This window comes from Varroa jacobsoni, unplaced genomic scaffold (assembly GCF_002532875.2).
Source record: "Varroa jacobsoni isolate VJ856 unplaced genomic scaffold, vjacob_1.0 scaffold_1145, whole genome shotgun sequence".
In the NCBI taxonomy this organism is placed as follows: domain Eukaryota; kingdom Metazoa; phylum Arthropoda; class Arachnida; order Mesostigmata; family Varroidae; genus Varroa; species Varroa jacobsoni.
Genome location: NW_019214047.1, coordinates 61,870 through 75,901, shown reverse-complemented (window position 1 = coordinate 75,901; position 14,032 = coordinate 61,870). Strand labels below are relative to the sequence as shown.

At 39.4% G+C, this 14,032-nt stretch overlaps 1 protein-coding gene and 1 long non-coding RNA gene across 3 annotated transcripts in view; one reads left to right on the top strand and one right to left on the bottom strand.

Moving 5' to 3' along the window:
- Positions 1–14,032, bottom strand: part of LOC111267089 (uncharacterized) — a 57,278-nt gene that overhangs the window by 35,812 nt on the left and 7,434 nt on the right. The gene's annotated exons all lie outside the window — the stretch shown is intronic.
- Positions 5,171–14,032, top strand: part of LOC111267085 (uncharacterized) — a 29,326-nt gene continuing 20,464 nt past the window's right edge. For both annotated transcript variants that reach the window (XR_015313645.1, XM_022845080.2), the window contains exons 1-2: positions 5,171–5,262; positions 7,700–8,541. The gene's annotated coding sequence lies outside the window, so the exon portion shown is untranslated. The remainder of the gene's footprint in view (positions 5,263–7,699; positions 8,542–14,032) is intronic.

Sequence of the window (14,032 nt, the reverse complement as noted above, 5' to 3'; positions counted from 1 at the left end):
ATGTGTGTGTGTGTGTGAGAATAAGTAAATTCGAGAAAATTTGCCGTCTTCTATCCGCCTCCTTCATCCCACCCCTAAAGCGTTACCTGCCTTTATCAATGTAAATACGACTAAGTTGAATGTAAAAGAGGATAGAGACCGATGAGGGGGGGGGGGGAGCGGGGGTAACAATTGTACTGAAGCAAAGTGCAGATGATTAGTGGCAACAGAGATTTATTCGATTTGGAGTATCTTTGAACAGGGTTCGATCAGTCTGCAGAAAAAAGAGTTCAGAGAAGACAACCTTTACCGATCATGTGCAATTTTGTCACGGAGGTAAACAAACGGATAGCGAGTAAACATCACAAACATAAGTAGCACCCAGCCAAACTTAACCTGATAATTATTCCTAATAACATCAACAACGATAGTTTTATTACAAAAGTTGTTCATAGTCATTAAACGCTGAGAAGCCAAATAGTGCGAAAAAAGCTACCTATGGAGAAAGATTTGACGCGTATTCGTAACATAAACAGGCCGGCTAATTAGCGAGCAGAAAATCAAAATTGTACGTGCGTACTAATTCGAAAACTCAGTGCCGTTATAAACAGAAAAAGCAGAAATTCGCAATAGGAACTGGCTAGGTCCACAATTTTACAGATACGCAAATGCGGTCGAGTGAGTCGCCATAGCGATGGCAGTAAAAAAAAGTCAGGGGAAAAGCCAAGGAAGGGAAAATTAGCAAGAGCTACGTTAACTTACGCATTATGGCTGAGACGTTTCGAGTGCTGAAAAACACTGGGAGCGGTGCATGAAAGTAACGTTGAGGACGATCATCCTGATCACAGACGGCTGATAATTTTGCGAATACTGGTGATGATATTGACAATGCAATCTAAAGAAATGTTTCAAATTTAAATTATATACGCTAAAGATGTATACACGCAGACACTGATTGAAGCGGTTAAAGGAACATATCAATATGAAGTAGTCACAAAATGGTCTCACACTTGTTTCCACTTGTACTCGTTACGATTAATCAAAAAGTCGAAACGAAAACGATTACGAAACCTAATTACGAAGAGGAAGGACGTCTGGAATAACGAGAGCGATGATTGTCACCAATATGCATAGATAAGGTAGGCGAGATTCTATTTTATTCTCTTTATATAGGTGTTTACCCTGTCATTGAAGTTTGATGGCAATTGAAGATCGGGGAATTGGGTATCGAACGAGAATAATTTAACCGCTATGACCAGATAGTTGGTCCGATATCGTCATTGTTTGAGACGGCGTTAAGGGCAGAGAGCTACCATGAACAGCAATATATATATATAGCTACTACGAATTAGATATTACTGTAACAGTAACAAAGGCGGCATAGTCATTCACGAACATATGAAAGGATTCGAAACCCCTCGAAACTGTTAAATATCGTCATTATGTACGTTTGCCCCTATCTGTCTGTGAATTAGAAGTTCCTTCAACTTAATCTGTTACAATAATCTCATTATGCGACGTCGATGTGGTGTTCGTCGCCACTCCATTGCAGTAATCATTTTAGCTGTTACCAACTTCTTCGAGAATCTGTTGATTTGTAAAAGGCCTTCGACTACTCCTTGCCGTAATCCTACATCGTGCCAAATCGGCCGACAAAACACTTGTTAGTTTCTAGTTTCTTTTTTGTTAGAATGGACGGCGTACTGTTCAATCTATAGAGCCATCAGCAATCAGGGCATGACGCAATATAACTGTGAACTGCATTGACGAGCGGACATTGGAAAGGGGGTAGATAGTTTTTTTACTAAAACTTCGCCGTAGCATTCAGTTTGAATTTAGAGGGAAGTGTTAATGCGACCATGGTGGTCGCAAGCATTTACGAGGTAAACATGTGTGGTTAATTTAGTAGAGATTATGCGTCTACATTCGTTTGTCTAGTAAATAGGATAAACGAAACTAAAATAACATGAGAGATGTTACAAGTTCAGTAGTGCAATCTGTCCCGAATGGCCCCACCCGATCCCTCGCAGTTTCCGCCTCTTGCAGAAGACGAAAAATGAAACAATAGAAGTATTGCCTAGGACAGGCCGAAAATGAGAAAATAATACAAATATATAAATATAGATATAAATAGAGTATATGTAACGTGTAATGGTATTATAATAGAAATCGAATTGAGAGAGAGCGAAAGGAAAGAAGAGAGAGCTATCACAGTGACGTAGACATTGTTAGAAGCATTTCGAATGAAGTTGCGACTTAAAAGCTGAGACGAATTCAGATGCGTGACCAGAAGAAAATGAACAACGGAACAATGATGAGAACAAAAAAACACTAGAAAAATAAAACTCAATACAAATATGTACAGTCCATCTCTTCGAAGTTGTGCTTTTGTTGTCATTTATGTAGCTCCATGACTGCTAAAAGTATAGGGGAAAAATTTTCTCTGACCTAGATGCTCGTGTCTGTCGGTGTGCTACTTTTCTGATAAGTCAAGCAAAGCCATAGGAATATCTCAATAGAAAATATACACTGAATTAAAAAGGCAATTTTTTATATAAGATTTATAAAATTACACAAAAACACTCCAATCAGGATCTTCTTCATTTAATTGTTTTTTGCGACATCTCCGCTGGACCATTCACAAGGAAAAGTTTAGCATTTTTTTCGAATGTCTTTAAGTACCTACCTGTCTACGTGATAGGGAAAGCTGTTCCGAAGCTAGCGCTGAGCACAAAGTAGCCTTCTAAATAGTTTTTAAAAGTCTAAGTTTTACCTTCAGTACTGCCGTTAAGTATTGCTTTGTGAACTTAGAACAACAATTATATGCATACGCTTATTTGTTCCCGATTAATCTTGCAGGAAATGCTCTATTAAGCATTGAAGCTATGGATAGTTTTCCGATTAACCACTTGTACGCATTTACGAGGAGAGTTCTTTTGTGCCATTTGGGATCCCATCTTCCCACGGATAAGGTGTAGTTCTTAACTGGAAATTAATAGAAGTTTGATTTGCTTGAGAACCTTCTTCTACGTCCCACCCCACGTAACAAAAGAATTACGCAGTGGATATTCCACAAATGAGCGACGAGCGTGCAATCCACTGCTCGTAGGCATATGAATGAGGCTTGCAGCCCGTTCCAGGGCGCGGGGAGGGGGCAGTCACACTGTTTTTGTTTTGGCCTTATGTTTCGTTATAGCGTTAACTTATCGTCTATTGTCGGAGAATATTAACAGTGGTTCACCGCTATTTTTTACAGCATTTTTTTTTGGAAAAATATAGGACGCTCCACTTACCTTCGCGTACACTACCCAATATCAACTATTTTTCATAGTATAATAGCATATGTTATTGAACGGTTAAATGACAGATATATTAATTAAAATTATTCAATGGAACGATTAAAGATAAAAATCCGTAACTATTGTAATATAACATATAATGAACATAACATTTCATCAAGATTAAATCCTATCTAATTGTTAGGCTTATTATGGGCAAAAATATATAAATAACAAGATCTGTGTCATACGATTAATATATCGCCAGGCATGTAAATGATTTTACGTGACTGGGTTGTGCACTAGAGTGTATGTGGCTATAGTGGCCTCAGTCAGCGAAACGGTCGTAGTGAGATTTCAACAAATATTTCAGATGCTGAATGATCTCAGACATTTATCGAATGTTTTAAAAGGAATAATAAAGCCTTCCGATCTCGAATAACCGCAAAAAGAGAGTGGACTAACAGGTTCGAGCTCAGCAAAGCGACGTGTATTCACCTAAGTAGAGAACTTCGTCGACCCTTGTCAGACGGTAGTGTCAAAAAACGAAAGTTCCAAACATCGCCATGTAAAAAAACTGCGAACTTAGCATTGATATCATAGAATGTATTATTTTTTTTTAAATTGAACACGTCAGGGTATTGCTATAATAGTAGTGAATTAGTGTAAATCTTTGTAAATTCGAAGATAAATGGGCATCGGAAAATTATTACATCACAATTTGTTGATGTTTTTTTAAGCCCGGAGAATTATTAGCTGCTTAACCCATTAGCTGCCTAAAAGAGATAGCCAGAAACTTCGATCATTAAAAAAACAAAAAGCTTTTGTTGCATCTTATATATGGAGCACCATACACGAGCTCGCATAATCTCATTGAACTTCTACGTTTCGAGTTTTACATCCGGTATCGCCATAGGCATTCCATAAGACGGCTGACTCCTAGATTCGAACCTTGACCACTGCGTGTCCGTAAGATTAGAGGACAAACACCTTACCCACTACGCTGTCACGCTGGCACAAATGCTAATCGTGTTGTCACCAAACAACAAACCTATGTGTTTATACCTTTGTATCTATTATTGTGCGGTAAATTTTCTCCTTAAGCACGTGAACTGACTTCGTGTCGCGGGCTATCTCGAAACTTCAAGTAACATCCGTTATCATAAAGTCGTCAGCTTTGAAACAATGCGAGGGCATTCGCTTGCTTCACTTCAAAGCTAATTAAGTAGAATTGATACTGGCTAGACGCAAAACATGAACGAAAAAGACAGTCGAGTAAACGATTGAATTATCTCGAAAAGCAACTCTTTCAGTAAGTGAGCTAAGATGAAACGAACGTTCCAGAGGATCTCAGCAACTTCGTTCTCATAATGAGATACTTCCATTTCGATGAACCGAAGGCGATTTTAGTTAACAATGTTAGTCAAGTTACAAAACAGTTCAAGACAACGTGACTAACGCCGCTGGCTTGAGGAAATCAGCATTGTAATGTATTCTTGGCATAAAAACAAATACTAATAGGATGTAAATCTTCCATCGTGTGTCGTGTTCCCGAAAAACCCAAGCAATCTACCTCACTATTATTTATTTTAATAAAATGTAATCCAAGCTATTTAACGCTCTTTTCTTCTTGTGAGTGGTTGATTTCTTAATAGGTAAACAATCTCATGGAGCTACAGTTTGATTGAAATGACAGTTGGCGCCGAAATGATGGTAAAGACTATTTTCGCGCCACGAATGCATCTGGGACGTTTTCCGATATCAACTAACTAAATTGACACCTCAGGCTGAGAGATAACCGCTAATCAATGATAGCTTGGCGATTAACAGGGCACAAATCTAGCAGACCCAATGATGGAGTTCAGTCCCCTAGAATCTCAGTTACTAACACCTCGAACCAAATCGGATAGAAAACAGTAATGGTTGACGATGACCCTCATCGATGCTGTGGCCGGGAGACATCTTGCTCCGGGGACTGCCCGTAGAGAAAGCCGCTGAATTAAAGGTAAGCTACCCAATGAGCAGCTAAAACCCTCAGTTCATGGACACACACAGTTTAAGGGACGCGCCAGGAACAACAAAACTAAACATATATACTATGTACCTTCCCCTCCGAGGGCAGCACACTGTCTAAAGCCAATCCATGTATTTAATAGGCAGATAAATCACGTGAGATAAAAATCAGATGCTCCCTTTCTGGCTATATGGCTTGCATTATTTAATAGTAGTATCCAAACGCATGAGTTGAAAATGCTTATTTGTCTAGCAATCAGCTTAGGCAAGTTTAACAAATCCGTATTCGGGATTGAAGCAACCCTACCGTTTTGCCAAACAGAAGTGTATGGCTTTTGAAGAACCAATTGATTTAAAGAACGAAGCTGAATATGGGGTCAAGGTTTTGTGCTCCTCTTCGCATATGTAGGAACGCGGGGTGTTCATTTAAAACTCGACCCAGATCTGGCAACGTTTGAGGTTCCACTTACGATGAGTTGTTCTATCAACATACTCTCCTCTGTATCTGATACAATTTCCCATAATGAACCCACATTTAAACAAATCGTTCTACTTAGATTAAAAAAGAAATAACGACCTGTTTAACCGAACCGGAGATGAGCCAGTTACAAGACACTACGATGTATAGACACCGCTACAGAACCATTGCAAATAGGAGATTCCTCACGGCCGTTATGGATGTCTAAACGACGCTTTGTCCAGCTAACATATTATGTACATTTAAGTTCAGAAGCTAGTGAAGAGTCGTTTCTCAAAAGCAAAAAATATAACTTTGTAGGGAGCGTTTATTGACATTTTTTATAGGACGACCTTGTTTCATGGTGGATAGGGAGAAGATAGATGAACGACGTAGATCATGTAGAGGCAAAGAAGTCAAATCCAAGTAATATACCTGTTAGAAATTTAGCTTAATTAGCCCAATTCAGACCGTTAAAATTCATTAGACTGGTAGAAGTAACTTTTAGTTTGATCCCGATAAGCGTAGTAAAGCAGTGTTTACTGTCTTAGTCATATGGCTGCCATCGAACCCCAATATATTTTCGCGTGCATGCGAAAAAATGCCTCATAACACGGTCACTAGCGATTAATTGCTGTAACTTAGCTACCTTCCTCTCCTTTTCTCATTGAAATACATCTTAGAGCTTTTAGCCAGCAGGTTTCGATTGAACTTACTTAATTGCCAACGCTATCACTGTAGTTACAAAGAGACCTTCGACATCCACATAGTGATTCCTTTTTTTTAAAGACTTTTTTTTCGTCTTACACGGTCGTTACAATCATTCTTGGTAAGCTCTATAACTGATCTAGTAAATCATTGGCCGGATCTAGACTTCGCTGAAATCATGCGTTTAGCGATGTACAAGTCTATGGTGGACTCACCTACCGTTGTACGTTTATGAAATAATTTCCACATAGTATATAGGCTATCCATTGCCAGTCATCGTCTGTATATGAGTTCGGCATCGGCAGTTATATATAGTAATATCAGATCTGAAGAGAGTTCTCGTGCTTTAGCACATGAGCCATCGTGTACAACCCATTTCAGATATATATACTTGTAATGTTTCAATATTTATTAACTACAGGTAAATATGTTTATCAAGACGACATTAGCTCAGAATAACCTACAAGCGACGATATCAGCATTCAGTAATCATTATTTTCGATTAAGCTGCTTTTTTGAAACCAGCTCGAACCTTAAGGCTCCCTTGAAAAGAGACCGTGGAAGCGTCCACGAGTAGATACATCTATCCCAATTAAAATTGTATTTTAAATCAAATTCATGAGCTATGTAGATGTCAGATGGGACTTCGTTTCGTTAGCACAAAATTCGTATACGGAAAATAAACTGGAATAAAGATCGTATGAGAGACGAAGCACGGCTTGTCCAATCATTGGCTATCACAAGTCACCCAATAGTCCTGCGTCTCTCGGCAACTATATTCTCAATAATACTGAACAACGTTTCTGTAAATGGCTGTCTCGGAAACACGACGAAAACTAATATATACGCTACATGATTATAATAATTTTGTCATTTATATACCAATTTGTAGGTATATTGTATTCAGATTAAACTGTTCAAATTATGCCACCTTGTTTTCTGCAGCCGAAGCACAAGTAGTGAATTGGCGCCCTGTTTTTTTGCTCGTAGACCGAATTGTGTTCACTATCGCCCTTCCCTCCATCACATCTATGCATCGTTGCTCTGTGTAGACAACGTTATTGTTGTTGGCATTGTTATCGTTGCGTTTTTTGATACTGAACATATTCTGTGTTGATTGATCGCATTTATTTCAACCATCAACGCTTCGTGTCATGGTCTGCATCGGCGACCTCAGCAATAGACAAACCGAAGTGACGTCGAAGATGGTAACTATATTATTAACAGCGTATTCGCTGGGTCTGTTTCCTTTTTTTCTATATAGGTTTGTACAGTCCTGCTGCTGTTGCTTCTTCTTTTCTTCCCAGTGGCTCCCGGCGCGACTGCCGGTGTCGCGTTGCCTCGCTGCCGCGTAATGTCCCTTAGCTTGAATTTGCTCTCTGCTGTCGTCTCTTACAACAGTGGACCTCTCCCAGCGACAGGTCCAGCTCAAGAGTTGATGGCAGCCTCCTCTGTCCTGAACAGTCCCGACACGCACTCGGCGTTGTCGCCTTGAGAGTACGCCAACAGCAATAGCAGCAGTAGCAGTCAAGCGTTTGGTAGTAGCGGCTTCGATAAAGGTACTTAGTCTTAAAGCGGGCAGGACGGTTCACCGTTCGAAGGGAACCGACAGCCTAAGTCCCTTCAATCGAAATCAGTGGTCGTTTTGTAGGCGACGAACTCTGCTGCAGGACTAGCGCCGTTCTAGCGTTCGCTTGCAAACTTGGGCCGGTTCCCTAATTACGCGCCACAATAAGTACTATCATCGAAAATAAATAGCAAGACCTGTACTATTTGCCTGCCATTTGTTGACACTATTGTTTTCCCGAATGTATCGCAGTACAGTGCCGACGCCACTGCATCGAGCGAGAGCTGAACTTTTAAATTGTGCAATGAGCGTCTACAAGTGTAAAACAAGAATAACAGGCGCCTGAGTTCTTGAAAAAAGATTTCTAAAGTAGAAATCCTGTATACACGGGAAATAGCAAGCTGATTACAAGATGAATGAAGCGAACTTGGTGTGATTCGTAATGTGGCCTGCTTAAAGATAGGATTCATTACTACGAATAGAAAAGTGTGATATCTAATCTAAAGATTCCCTAAATGCAGCAGTAGCAAAGTCACCAGGTAAGCGTGCTTGCAACAACGACAAAGGTAATAGAGAAAGACTTCCTTTTTTAAAAAAAATTGTCTCAGTAATTATTTGCAGCCGACGTCGCTTGACGCTGCTTACCGGTTTTATGATTTGCTGGTCATCAGCGTCAATAGTGTGCTGCACTGAAATACGTACCATGGTACTTTTACGTGTCTGTGAAGATGCAATTTTAAGGGCAACCGCTACATTAATGGTTTCTGTATTCCAAGACATGATCACCTAGATTTGGTGCTTGGGTAAAACGCGATGCTCTAGGGTAACTTATTTCTCGATAAACATTGATCAGTATCAAAACTGCAGGGAGATGGGGCAGTAGGGTTCAGTGTTGAAGCATCTTTGACAACGGAACCATGGCATCATGCTTACTGATACGTTAACTCTAAATTACCGAAATATCTCCACTGAGAAGGCGAGACATAGCATGCATGCAAGCAAGGAGGAGTAAAATCAATTATGGAAGAATAATTTAGTTTATTATTTAGGGGTAAAGTTTTGCTTTTCCATTTGGTGAGATAGCGATCTGGGTTTAGCGAAATATGGAAACGGTCCGCTGTTGTGAAGTAACATTCTGTAGGTAAAAGTATTTACCTTTTAGATAGGCTATTTATATCACAGCAAACGCTTGAAATAGCGTCCGTTAATCATAACACGAGGATTTTGACGCCGACAAGAGTATGCTACTCTACGATGGTTCAATCTAGCAAGTTGGCAAAAAGACTGTTCTGTCTATGAAGCTCTTTTTTTAAAAGCTTTCAATTTACTAAGCATTAATTAAGACATCTTAACATAATACCATTGACCTTTATCTCGTCGGCGGTGAACACGTTTTATAACGTCAACAGACAATTGACCTAAAAACTTTCCTCTGCCAATGCACTCTAAAAAACATTGTATTAACATACACAACTGGAACTTGCGTTCACATTGCGCTGGTTCTAGTTATATTGGTACGAAAAGAAAGAGGGATACATATATCAGATATCAACTGACTCGAATTTATCAAAGGAACTTCCTGAACTGATTTATGAGACAGTAACTTATTTTTCTCTCAATTTTCTAAACAAAAACAGTATTTTTCACACGGGAAACTCACCTATCTCCTCAATGTTACTTATCACCTTTTTGACAATTTGTGAAGCATAGTCTTTAACAGCCTGCATATAGAGCAGTTATCACATCACTTTTGTGCTAGACTATACTCAGACGTTACCTTCAAGGGTTCCAGTCGAGCATAAATTATCAAACATGTAGGAAGTTGTTTCCTGTTTTTCGAGCTTCAGGGTCTCGTCCCTGAATTACGGTCTACGCGCGCAGGGTCTGAGGCTTGTGTCAAATGTGAATCGTTGTTCCTTTCCTGGTAGTGTGCGCATAAATGTTTAAAAAAAACGTAATTGACGTTCTTCTGTCGTGTTGAAAAACAGATGCTAAAAAAAGACCTTATTTAAAATGCTCAAAGGAACAATTTGAAGTACTAGCTCATTAGCTAAAGAGAAACATCGGCAGTTGTCAACTGAACAGAACTATTGAACATAGATAAACTCTTTTAAGTGTAAGTAATCACTTTATGATAAAATCAAGCTAGTGTCTCGAGCTTTGCATCGAAGTATTTTTTTTTTCTTTGTTTTTCTGTTTTGAGAGTGCTAGACGAACGTAAATAAAATCAACTTCAATGGTTACTTATTTCTTAAGCTAAACACTTGGTTACTGCAGCTGGTACTCGGCTAGACGTATCGAACTATAAGGTCTTTACATGTGTTGCAGCCTTATATGCACGAATCGAAACTTCTATGTGTTGTAACGCTGCGGGATTTTTTTCTGTATAGCTATAAGGATGCGTTTCTTTTTAAACATCCTGTAAATATTTGCGTGGCAATGAATCTAAGAACATTCGCCCAAAAGATAATCTTTTGTGCGCAACCGGAACAAATCGATATCCACTACCCGTCAAAAATATAGTGTTTGAAATGTAAGTCATTCTATGTCTTGTATACAAATAAACCCGTGTGTTCTCTCAATGTAATGGTGCAATAACGAGCTTCCAGAGCTCTTTAACCTGTGCAACGATGAAGCGATCTAAACGCTACGCATTCTTATCGTAATGGCTACTACTAGCTTTTTTACATATACACACGCACATTTTCGATTATATGTCTATGTACGACAAAATGCGGGCACAATGAGCAATGGGTTTTTTTCCAATGATCGTGCACCGGTAGAACAGATTGCGCCATTAGTACTGGGTTGGAAATCGTTAAACCGGTCACATGGCTAAGGCCTGCCCGCTGTACGCATTCGTCGTCACTGGCCGCTTCACACTGGTCCTGAGATGCCTGCTTCATTATTGTCTCTGACAGCTCGGTTCCTTCAGCTGTCGTTGGTAACCCACACAGCTAGTCCAGGTCTAGTTTTCTTCGAGTCTGGTCATTCCGGAAATGATCTCTAGCTTTGTGCGGCCTATTGAGAAGGGCAATTTACTCGACGAGAGGATCTATCCATTTAACAGTCAACGGGCATACAGGAAGATGGATAGCTAATTCTACCTGATGATGTTATGGTCGAATCCCGATATTGACACTGGCCTTTTTTTTTTTATTACTTTTATTATTGTTTTCATTACTCCTCAGCATTTGGCTTACTAAACGGCCTACCACGATTGATCTGCGAAAGATATTAGCCATTTAGAGTAAATTCATTTGATTCAAGACCCACCCATTTGATTGATTTAAAAGACCAATCTATTTGATAAGACGCCAAGTCTCTTCCGCTGGTTCTGGTTGCATGCTGAGGCATATTCTATTGTAAGGTCTGGGAGATAAATCAATAATAACTAGCAACAAGCAAGAAAAGCGGCAAGTGGAGCTAACAGGAGACTTGACGAAGTCAACATAAGTATACGGAATTAACAGGATCCTAAAAACAAGAAATTGAACAACAGAAAGCGAGTGCTTCGCTTATGATCTCCATTATCTCTTGCATGACCATCATTCATTTACTGATGTGAGAGGAACGTCACTCATTTTAGTACCGCTTAGAGAAGTATTTTATGAAAGCGCGACAAATCGGAAGGATCATCCATACATGGTCAATGTGTTATTAAACATGTTAAGCTATATTAAGGGTAATACCCAACCTTCATGGAGCCCATACTTTTGCGAAATACGTACTGATCAAACCTCATTAATCCATTAGGTTTCAACACCTCAACTTCTACATCGAGCAACATTTTTGATTTCGCAAAATAGAAATCTGCATCGAACTGCTTCCTCCAGTATCGAACTGAAATCAGCCGAGAACTTCTAGTTAGCCGTGTCTTGATAGCTACGTGATGGCTAGGTTGTAAAAATTCTTTGGGGTTCCTCCTTGTAAACAAGACGGTATAAATCTAACTTTTTTTTTCGTTCTATTTCTGTATCATTGATATATACAATGGCATTTCTGTCGTGTATGTTATCACCAGGCAGATCTACTAAATATTTAATACCTATCGTCATCTGCATATGGCGATTCAATTCAACTAACTCTCAATCTTATGGAAGGACCCGCGCACTTACTCTACGTCGAACTGAGATTATATTGAAAGCGCTAAGTTAAACGATTTTATTAATTCCTGTATCCTTTACACGGTGAAGTTAGAACATTTTTGCTTTCTACTTAATTATACTAGCCGGTGCACTGTTTAATGGGTTCTTATTTCGTGCATTTCGCTCATTAAAGTGAAGGTTTTGAATGGGGCCATTAATCGATGTGCGAATGCTGGGCATGTCTTTACCTGTTGGTACCGCATGAGAAACTTAAGTAACTTAGTTGTTATCTCCGCACTGTGCAGAAACTGCATCAATATTTCCCAAAGTATGATACAGTAAGTTAAAGGACCTCAACACAATACACTTACATTACAAACTACATTAAGGGATCGCTTTGGCAGCTTTTCAGCAAAGTTCAATAGTGCCTATCATCGAGAAAATGCTCTACCTATCATCATACCGACATTCTTGAGTAAAATCGATATTATTTTAATAATAAACTTTTGAGACACAGCCGTCAATGAATTTTTTGATACCGCCGTGTCCGCATGTGAATCCGGAATGTTCTCACGTAAAGGTTAAATCGACGACAAGCACTGAAGTTTATTTGGGTCAAAACGAACTGGCTCCGCAGGCTTCCCGCTGATTTTGTGAAACATAAGGATGCCCACATTTATTTGTGTTCAAGCGAATTGTTCGAGCTTCAAGAAAAGTCTGCTGCCTCGGCAGCTTACTGGCAATCTCAGGTTCAAGTTCGAATGATACGATGCTTTTTTCGAAAAATCATGGCTAACTTATTAACCTAGTAGTATTTGGGCTTGTATGCAAATGTATGTCTCACTTAGTTCGAACAATTCATTTCAATGTAATTCTCATTTAATTGCCAGTTTATGTAAGTTTAACTTCAACGACGGAGTTAAGTCTACACGAATCGGATAAGATATTCAGTCGAAGGTTTCAAGACGGCTTAGCAGAAGTAGACTTCTTTTCATTGAAATTAGGGCATATCGATCCCCTAAACTAAAAAATAGAGAGTGCCGGTGTAGGTCTATACGTTCGTGGTAATATCCGACCTTTTGCTAAAAAGCAGACCACCTCTTGCCAACAATTGCATCAGTCACGAGAGCTAGTTTGCAATGACTTTTTATAAAACCTAGAATACTGGACAAGCTCTAAGGCTTGACAATTGGACAGTTAAAGAAGTGACCTGATTAAGTTTCGGAATCCAATTTTGGTTCTGTTTCATCTTCCCACTATTTGTTTGTCAATATTAGACCATTCAAAAGTCCATTCCCGTCTCCATGCCGTATAACTGTACGGCAAACAGAATTTCACCCCGAGGTCAAGGTTTCAAGAATGGATGTTTCTAGTGAAAAATAACATACTTTTCATATTTACGACATTTATTCTGTCTTATTTTTTGAAAAAAGCTATCGAAGCAGCCTTGAGTATTTAGGCCAAATATGACTAGGAATTTCATAACCTAGGAAACTACTCGAACGGGTTTGCTAGGTTCAAGCATAAAATCTTGTACCTAAAGAATGTGCCCCATTTCCGTCGGAAAACTCAAACTGGTCGAAAACACTTGATTATTACCAACAAATATTAGCTCGGATGCCCCTTAGGCCAAATAAGGCTCACAAGGACATCGCGCTCGAAGTGGGGTAACACGTAGCTATGTCGGCAGGTTTTTACACAGAGCTGTTTTAAGTAACCAGATATAGTGCTTCTACGTCAATAGCAACAGAAGGAATAGCCAGCTCAGGATACGTCTAGGACACGTCTAGGATAAAGCCAAATCCCCGTCCTAAAAACACTATGATTTGACTGGAAGGACTACGAAAATTTGTATATAGACCTGTGGCACCGAGCGAACAACCCAATTCAACAGAAAGGATATAATAAACGCGGCAAAAGTATTCATTTCCTTGGCAGCGAA